General features: G+C 36.4%; 1 protein-coding gene across 1 annotated transcript in view; it reads right to left on the bottom strand.

The window, feature by feature from the left end:
• The window catches only part of LOC142354579 (phospholipid-transporting ATPase ABCA1-like), a 90,934-nt gene that overhangs the window by 71,438 nt on the left and 8,723 nt on the right, over positions 1–10,773 (bottom strand). The gene's annotated exons all lie outside the window — the stretch shown is intronic.

Below are 10,773 nucleotides of genomic sequence, written 5' to 3'. Positions count from 1 at the left end.
GATGGTTCTTGCCACTTTTTGTTCCTCTTTCTCCTTTTTCTGGCTAATAGCGAGTCTTTTTACGGATCTCTTCTGTTTCGCCCCCCCCCCCCCCCCCAGTGCTTTTTATGACCCCATTTACAAATTATATGTTGTTATATAGCACGCTACTATAAGAAAATAGCACGTGCGCCTGGGGGTTATAAAAAAATTATGCTTACTAAGCCGGGGGGGGGGGGTGGTCAAAAACAGATTAGATCCCTTTTTACTTAAGGCTACAATTTATAACCCGACCCCAATTACAGAGAAATATTGGGGGGGGGGGGGTAATATGTTTTTTTTGGGGGGAGGGGGTTCGAGAGGGGGAGAACGAAACGGAAAACCAAAACTTCCCTTTCTGTAGCATGTGACAATGTGCATTCTTGACAGCCGGCTGGTCTGCTCTGATTATGGCCACAATGATGAATATTAACAGAGGACACAAGAACTCTGTCACCAAAAAACAGACATTTCTTCTTTTCAGCAGGAAGTTTTTCCATATTAGCGTTCGAAGTTGCAGGTTGTACAGGTTTCTATCCTTCGCCATCCTTGAAAAATTAGTGAATTAGGGAAAAGTTTATTCCATTATGAGTTAGCTGGTTAAACGCAACAATGTGGGCTATTGCTACATAGAAATTAAATTTTTTCTGACAGATATCGGTTCTGTAATTTATACTGGTGCTAATAACGTCAATAGTGCTATGCAGTATGCACGTGTTGTCTTCAATTTGCTTTACAAAGTCAGAAATTTACATAATAAGGCTCTTGGCTACTGTGTTGATCAAAAATAATTGCAACGGAAACAAAAAATGGGTCTTTCGCATTATAGCCCCCCCTCCATGAAAATATACCCCCCATTATGGTATATTTACCATGATGAGGTATAGGTTATCTGACCACTAAGTTGGGGGATATAATGGAAAAGACCCCAAAAAATGAATTGAAACTTTAGGTTTCCCGTTATGACCGTCATACTGATCTGAAAAAAAACTTTCATCCCAATTTTTCATCCATTCTGTTTCGCCCCCAGTGTTTTTACGCCCCCCCCCCAGTTGCAAACTATATGTTGTTATATAGCACATTACATGTAACACGTTACTTGTAAAAAAGGGTCTTTCCCATTATAGCCCCCCCCCATGAAATTATAGTCCCCCTTAATTGGATTGTATTGGTACTTTGTCTTCTTATTTATTTGTAAAATGTTTTCACACTTATATTGAATTTTCTTAACTCCTTTTGTCATTTGCGGGGCTGGATCTATTCTGTTTCGGCCTCCCAGCTTAGTGAACATAAATCTTTTATGACCCCCAGGCGCACGTGCTATTTTCTTACATAGTAACGTGCTAAATAACAAACCTATAATTTGTAACTGGGGGTCATAAAAAACACTGGTGGGGGGGGGGGGGGGGACAGAATAGATCCGCTGGGCTTTGGTTAGATAAGTGTAAATTTGACGTCTGCAGAAACTGCTGAAGATCTCTTGCAAGGCATATATTTTTTTATTCATCTATATTGATCATCAACATTGATTCATTTTTGAATTATTGTTGATAAATATACTTTGTGTTTTCTTTTTACTCAATTACGCAAAGTAGCATTGCATTGCAATCTGAAAAAGACATGAGAGTAATGTTGAGCATTGGTGGTGTTCTAACGGAAAACATATTGAAGGCAGCTAAACTACTGAGTTTGAAGCACCGATAAACTAACAATGACAGTACTTCAAATTTCTCTTCCTATAACCATTTCCTATTTTTCTTATAACTCAAATTGTTTGCTGTTTAAAAGAACCATTAAGAAACAACGACAGCTATTGACGATAACGAAAAAGCAGGGTTGAGATTTAAAATATACGGAAGAAAGAAAGGATAATAAAAAAACAGTAAAATGCGAAAAAAGAACAAAATATTGAAAGAAATAAAGTCTGCAAAAGAGTGTGTCACAATAACGAATTACTTTCAATTTAAATTTGAAACTATTCCAACGTACTAAGTGAACAAAAATGCAACGGGTTGTAATCCGAAGTACGAATTAAGAATTTTCAAACCTACAAAAAACATACCTAGTATCATAATTCTGTACATAATGTAATTTTGGTATTCTTGGTATCTTATATATAACAAAATTTTGTCATTTCCCACTCCTGAAACGAAAAATTAGCTGGTTCTATTTATGCGAAGAACCTCTCCATATTTCTAAAGGAGACTACTTTCTTTTTGACGCAGTTTTATTTTTCCAGGATGCGGGTAATTTTTTTTTTTGGCTACCGAGCAGATAGTGTTCATCCACCGCTACACAATTAAAGAACATAATAGGAAAATTTAACAGTTGAGTTTGATTTCGCTGGAAACAATAGAAAAGACCACTCAAAATCAGTTACAACAGAGTTGGTACGATAAATTCTCAGAGCGCCAGAGAAGGACTGAGCCGCAAATTTTTTGCAAACGGACTGCAACATTTCGAATTACAATCAAAGCTATGAAGCCTCCACGACCTATGATCCTCTTTTAATTTGCAAAAATATGCAATAAATCAAGCAGAGCAAAAAACAGAGCACGGCAGAAAAAACATCTGTTCTATCTCTGAATCAGAGCAGCAGAGAAGAAGCAGGAGTCTGCAACAGAGATGAGATGAGGACGCTGAAAAATGAACAAGCAATAACGAAAATCATCCGATCACACAAACTGTCAGCCGAGGAAAGTAATGTTAGCTACAAAGAAAAGAGTGATATTATATCACAAACTTATATGTTGAATTTAATCTGAAATGCTTTGAATACAACCAAGAATGGAGACGCAGCAAGTCAAAGCCCAGCTTCCCGTGTCGGACAATTACAACTAAATGTTGAGTCAAACACGGGAAGCACTTCATCAAATTTCCGCCCACAATCTTGATTTATTAGAGAAGTTGAGTCCGAGTTACAAAATCAACAATAAAACCCCAGACAACAAAACTCTGGCAACAATAACAACAGCACCGCGAGACAAAAACAGCACACTTGCAGCAACAATAAAATAAGCTCGCAATTACAATCTCGAAGTAAACTTCAGGCAATTCTGGTGATTATCTACACAGAAGAGGTTTCTTTTGAAACGTATTCTCCTTTGGACACAAATGACAAACAAAAGGGCAATAACAGGCAAAAGATACAGATTCTAGAACAAAACTAGTTTATATCGATTTACGGAAAAATTACCATTTCGACAAAAGAAGGCTCTGAAGTAAATGGTTTTCTAAACGGCGTTTAAACTCTCTTCATGGGTCTGTTAAACCTGCGACAATTTTTGAATGCCTGACGTAACATTCAAAAAATTGAGCTCCACCTATGCCGGTTACGATAATCTTAACAACACCAACTTCCCCAAATTACAAGATAACAGAATGGGGCTTTTTGTTGGAGATGATGTAGTCATAAAAACGGTATCACTCATTTTCACAGCAAGACCAGCCGAAAAGCCATGCGGAATCTTGTAGGTGTTGCACGGACCGCTACAAGATCAATACCACAGAAAAGCAAAGCAATTACTAACAGAAAAAAAATTAAATGAAAATTGTTCATTTTTTTAACAAAACCAAAAATTGGGAAATCAGGAAACATGTTTCCGCATGCTTTTTCGTTTTGGACAATGAAGGCAAAAATATACTGAATACAAAAACATCTTGTAGAAGAAAAAAAACATTGAAGAAGAAGGCACGCTACAATGGATTTTGATATGATTGGATTTCTTTCAAAAGATAAAATTTAACTCCCTTACAAGTACAATCTAGCAGGAGCAGAATTGCAGTCACTTTTGAAACGCCTTCAGCAGTATCTAGATCTGTGTTTTCGTTACCAACAAAAAATTGGACCGGAAATCGGAGGAGAATTTGTTCAAGAGATACAACGATAAACGGCGTTCGAAAATTCTTAAGTTTGGTGTTTCCTATTACACTTGGTTGAACACAAACACAAAATTCTCAAAAGAATAATAAGAGCCACAAAAGCAGCTGCAGTATTTAAAGAACAATCACTGAAAAAGCTCACTTGATCGGACCGGATCCACTTTGCAGCCTTCTTGGACTTCTTTTGAAATAATGGCTGTACAGATTTGCGGTAAACAATGAGTTCGAAGCAGTGTATATACAGGTAGCCACACGAGCAATAGATCAAGATGCACTCAACTGTTGTTTATAACAAAGGTAGAGAAAACAATTTCATGTGCCAGACAGTAATTTTATGCGCTATGTTCACTGTCGAGTTCTTTTTACATAGGCAATAGGGTTGCAAAAAATAACAAATTAGTAGTCCTTACACTTACTCAACCATAGAATTTTTTTGTCGAGTATCAATCGAAAACGCAATAGTCACGGCAAAAACGGTCAAAAACACGTCACAAAAAGACAAATGGTGGTTTCAAGCACCACAAAATGTTAAAAAATTCAAATATTGTTCTGAATTTAGCAACAGAATTCACCGAGCTTGTATCAGAGCACCAAAAATTAGGACAAACGTGGAAAGGAAGGGAAAATGTTTTCATCATTACAGAACCAGATTTAGAGCTAGAAATCAAGAATATGCCAGAACGTCAAATTCTGATATTCGCATCACCCTTGTTTGATCCCATTGTAATCATTACTTCGTTCTAATTTCGACTACGAGGTTTTCTATAGTAGATTAACAAACAAGGTAGAAGCTGGGATATTTATAATTACAGAGAATTTCCCTATACATGAGACAGCGGATTCAGGAATTCGAACAGACGCCGAGCATCTGTTTCTGGAGATGCCTAAATCCTCTTCCTTATGCCAAGAATGTGCTGCACATTTTCTACGACCCATCGGGAACTGCATCAGCAGCCATAATTTAATCTAGACGAATCAGCTCAAAGCAAGAGAAAACAACAGAATATGGGATCAGCAAAAGATAGAGTGGCAACCTTCAAATCAACAAGGTGAACGAGCAAGAAGGAAAATCATACATTTAATCATATAGTAAAGTGAAGAAAGGAATGTTGGCTACAAATTATTTGTTGAAATTTATATGAAATACTCATAAGTTAAATTGAATCTAAAAATTTTGAATGCAACTATGATTAGAGAATAAGCAAGTCAAAATCAAGCTTCATATAAACCGGTGACAGACAATTACAACTGAATGATAATTCCAACACAGGATACATATCATTAAATTTCCGCCCACAATCTAATCTTGATTTATTAGAGAAGTTGAGTCCGACTTACAAAATCAACACTCAAACCTCAGACAACAAAACTTTGGCAACAATAACAACATCAACCAAGGACAAAATGAACACTTGCAGCAACAATCAAATCAGCTTGTGATTACAATTTTGAGTTTAATTTTAGGGATGACCTACAAAGAAGAGGTTTCAATTGAGGTGTTTGCTCTTCTGGTGAGCGGGAGCAACAAGAAAAAATTAAAAGACAATGGCAAAATACGCTAAAAATACGGATCATGATGCAATGCTGGTCTATGTCACTTTACGGAAAACATTTAAATTCATCTAAAGAAAGCCTTGAAGTAAACAGTTTTCTCAACAGCGCTTGACCTCTCTTCATGTGTCTGCCAAAACTGCGCCAACTATTGAATGCCTGTCGTAACATTTAAAAAGTTCAGCTGCTTCTGAGCCAACTGCGATAATTTTAACAACATTCATTTCCCCCAATTACCAGATAAGAGAATGGGATATGAGTCAAAACTGATGTAGTAACGTGAACTGTAGCACTCAACAAGGCCACTTGAAACGCAATGCGGAATCCGGTCAGAATTGGAGGACCAATACCAAGAAAAGCAAATCAACCACTAACAGAAAAAAATAGTTGAAAATTGTGCGCTTTTTTAACAGAATCAAAAATCAGGAAATCACGAAAAAGATTTAAACATCCTTTTTTGTTTTGAACAATAAAGGGAAATTTATATTGTATACGAAGACAACTTGTACGCAGACAATAAGAATAATGTCGAAACACTGAAGAAGAAGACACGCTACAATGGATTTTGCTATGAGATCGGATTTTACTCAAAAGATGACACCTAACTCCCTTACAACTAATTTCTAGCAGAAGCAGAGTTGCAGTCATAAATGATTCGCCTTCAGCGGTATCCAGATCTATGTTTTCGTTACCAACAAACAATTGGACCGGAAATCGGAGGAAAATTTGGTCAAGAGACACGACAAAAATTGGCGATCGAAAATTCACAAATCTGGCGTTTCCTACTCCGCTCAGTTGAACACAAAATTTCGAAAAAACATAATGCAAGCCACAAAAGCAGCTTCAGTATATAAAGAAAAATCATTGAAAACACTCACTTGATCGGACCGGATCTACTTTGCAGCATTTGGGACTTCAATTAAGATTTTGACTGTACAGAATTGCATTAAACATTATTATTCAAGCAGTGCCTATATAGGTAAACATGCAAGCAATCGATCCAGACGCACTCAAGTAATTTTATTGGTACAATTATATAGAAAACATTTTCATGTGCATGACAGTAATTTTTTGCGGTATGTTCATTGTCGAGTTCAATATGCAAACACAATAGGTTTGCAAAAGATAACAACTTCAGTAGTTCTAACGCTTACTAAACCATAGAAATTTTTTGTCGAGTATCAATCGAAAACGCAATTATCACCGCAAAAGCGGCTAAATACACGTCGCAGAATTAAAAACGATGATTTCAAGCACCTCAAAATGATAAATAAAATTTCAAATATTGTTCTGAAATTAGCGAAAGTAATCACCGAGCTTGTGTCAGAGCACCAAAAATTAGGACAAACATGGAACGAAAGGGAAAATATTTTTATCATTAGAGAACCAACTTTAGAACTAGATATCAAGAATATGCCAGAACGTCAAATTCTGTCACTCGTAGCACCCTTGTTTGATCCCATTGCCTTCATTAATTTTGTTCTAATTTCGACTCTGAGGTTTTCTTTAGTAGACTAACAAACAAGGTAAAAGCTGGAATCTTTATACTTCCAGAGAACTTCCCCATACGTGAGACAGCGGGTTCAGGAATTTGAACGGACTCCGGACATCTGTTTCTGGAGTTGCCTAAATCGTATTCGTTATGCCAGTAATGAGCGGCTCATAATTTACGGGAACTGCATCAGCAGCCATAATTTAAACTAGACGAATCAGCTCAAAGCAAGAGAAAACAAGAGAATACGGGATCAGCAAAATCTAGAGTTAAAACCATTAAATCAACAAGGTGAACAAGCAAGAAGGAAAATAATTCATTGAATCATATGGTAAAGTGAAGAAAGGAATGTTGGCTACAAAGAATGTGTTGAAAATTATATAAAATACTCATAAGTTAAATTTAACCTAAAAAATTTGAATAAAACTAAGATTAAAGAATATGCAAGTCAATATCCTGATTCACATAAACCGGTATCAGACAATTACAACTGAATGACGAGTCCAACACGGGATACACGTCATCAAATTTCCGCCCTCAATCTTGATTTTTAGAGAATTTAAGTCCGACTTAAAAAATCAGCGTTCAAACCTCAGACAATTAAACTTTGGCAACAATGACAAAAGCAACCAGAGACGAATTGAACACTTGCAGTAAGAATTAAATCAGCTTGTGATTACAATCTCGATTTCAATTTTAAGCTATTTTACTGATGATCTACACAGAAGTGGTTTCAATTGAAATGTTTGCCCCTTTGGAGAGCGGGAGCAACAAGACACAAATAAAAGACAATAGCAAAATACTCGAAAAAACAGATCATGGTGCAATACTAGTGTATGTCACTTTACGGAAAGCATTCCATTTCATCTAAAGAAAACCTTGAAGTAACCAGTTTTCTCCATCTGAGCCCACTGACATAATCCTAACAAAATCAGTTTTGCCCCAATTACCAGATAACAGAATGGGATTTTTGTCAAAACTGATGTTGTAACGGGAAATGTACCACTCAAATCCACAACAAGGCCAAGCGAAACGCAATGCGGAATCCTGTCAGAACTGAATGGAGCGTTAGATGATCAATACCTCAGAAATACTAAGCAACCACTTACAAAATAGAAATCATTTAAAACAGTAAACAGCTAAAACAGGATGAAAAAGCAGGAAATCAGGAAATTGACACCTAACTCCTTTTTTTGTTTTAGACAATGAAGGGAAACAATTTAGTGAAGAAGAAAAACATCTTGTACGTAGATGATAGGAAAAATTTTGAAACACTGGAGAACAAAACACGCAACAAGGGATTTCGCTATGAGATCGGATTCGCTTTGAAAGATGACACCTAACTCTAACATCTACTTTCTTGTAGGAGCAGAATTGCAGTTACTTATGAATTGGCTTCAGCATTAGCCAGATGTGTTTTTTTACCAACAAGCAATGAGAGCGGACAACGGAAGAAAATTAGTTCGAGAGACTGAACAATAATCCACTTTTTAAAAATCACAATTCTTGCATTTCCCACTCTACCCAGTTGAACAAAATATTAAGAAAAACATTGTACGAGTCAAAAAAGCAGCTTCAGTTTATTAAGAACATTTACTAAAGAAGCTCCCTTGACTGGAACTGTTCTACCTTGCAGCGTTATTGGAATTCTTTCGAGATTTTGACTGTACAGAATTGCAGTAAACGATGATTTTGAAGCAGTCTTTGTAAAGGTAGACCGAGGAGCAAATCAAGACACAACCAAGTTTATAAGAAACAAGACAGAGAAAACTTTTTAAAGCGCCAGACAGTAATTTTTATGCGCCATTTTTATTGTCGAGTGCAATGTAAATACACCATAGATATGCAGAAGGTAACAAAAGCAGTAATTCGAAAACATATTCAGCCATTCTATTGCTGAGTAGCAATCAAAACCGTAGCAATGACCTCAAAAACGGTTAAAAACACGTTAAAAAAGGACAAAAGGTGATTTCAGATTTAGCAAAATGTTCACAAGAAATCAAACACTGTTCTGATTTTAGCTGGAAAAATCACAGAATTTTTGTCATAGCACCAACTTTTAGGACAAACTTGGAATGCAAGGGAAGATACTTTCATCCTCAGAAATCCAGATTTAAAACTAGACGTCAGGAATATGCCAGAACGCCAAGTTCTGTCATTCGCCGCATCATTTTTTGATACCCTTGTAATCTCTACTCAGTTCTAATTTTTAATACAACGTTATCTCCAATCGATTTCCAAACAAAATCAAAATTGGAACCACCATACACCCAGAGAAATTGCCCACGACATAAATCAGGGAGTTCACGAATAACGAATATGAACGGACGCCGGACATATCTTTTTCAGCAGATGCCTAAGTCCTCTTCCTTAAGCCAGAAATGAACTGCTCTTTTTATGCGACTCGTCAGGCACTGCAATAGCAGCCATAATTTACATTAGACGAATCAACTCAAGGCAAGGGAACAACACGATACGAGCTCATCAAAGGAAGAGTTACCACCCTTAAAAAACAACAATCGAGAAGTTAGAGCCAGAAGCTGCAGTTTTGGGGACAGATTTTGACTCTTTTGTTCGAAGCAAAGTTCAATGAAGTTTTTTCAAACATCCGCTCTTGCCGACAGTGTGACCACTTGTGGTTGGGTTAAAGCACCAAAAAAATTTTTTAGTCCCTAGAGCTGCAAAAAATCTGAAAAACATTCAGTCATAAGATTCGAATTTGGTATCAGGTAAATTGAAAAAGACAGATCATGGAACAAGAGGACTACTTATAAAAGCGTTGGAGGGAAAATAGATATCAGCGGCAAAAGTTCTCCAGAAAAGCTCAATACCTGGTTTTCAGAAATAGCAGAAACTAACAGAAACAAAAGTTTCCTAACAGAATTATCGAATACCGTAATTGACAACAAAGTTTTTCTAGCATAAAAAATTTAGGCAACAAACAGAATTGGGCTCGAAAGCAGTCAATATCATCCTGAAACAGTCAGCAACTGAATGGATACACGACGATATCTTTGAGACAGTCGCTACACGTTTTTTCCCTCAGAGTATCAGGCAGCTTCAACAGCGAACAAATTCAGACAAAAATGACAAACTTTTACAATTATCTCCCCTTTACGGGACATGAAATTGTAGTACGAATTAGAGAAAACTTTATGATGAAAGTAGATGAAGCACGTTAAAAATGATACAACCAGAAAGATCCTGATTTTGTTATCAGTAGGAACCAGATATTTAAATTATAATATGAACAAGCTCAAAACGACCGCAGACACCGAGGAACAGAGTTTGTCCATGCACACTTGTAGCAGGACTCGATCATTATGTGACCTAGGCAGTATTTGAAACAACGAACCGAGGTTAATTTGCGGTAGCCATTAGAAGATTTATATGGTGACGAGGATATGTGTTTGTTCTCGTTATCTGCTTTTATATATTTTAGTTTAAAAGTTTGCTATCTCTATTGGTTATTTTAAGTAGATAAAAAGAACAAACACATATTAGCCTCAATTGGGGAGACTGACTTGGGGATAGTTGAGGTCTTACTTATTGACAGTTTTTTTTTAAGTTTTACGTTTGTTTTCCCAATTGAGGGTACTGTTTTTTGTTCTCTTTACCTACTTTTATACCTTTTAGTTCAACACTTTGCTATCTCTATTGGTGTTTTATATTTTTTTTGAAGTTTTTATACCTAACTAGAAAATCTTCCATGTTTTGTCTAAAAAGTATTATTGGATCATCAAGAAATCGCTATCCTGGGTTTTTCTTTCGAATAAATTATGGAACAAACCTACTATATTTGTTTAATCGGTGTTTATTTCTTACCTGAT

The sequence above is a fragment of the Convolutriloba macropyga genome, chromosome 15 (genome assembly GCF_964194025.1).
Source record: "Convolutriloba macropyga chromosome 15, txConMacr16.3, whole genome shotgun sequence".
NCBI classification, from domain to species: Eukaryota; Metazoa; Xenacoelomorpha; order Acoela; family Convolutidae; genus Convolutriloba; species Convolutriloba macropyga.
The sequence above is the reverse complement of the archived record's forward strand: the minus strand, read 5'-3'. Positions and strand labels throughout refer to the sequence as shown.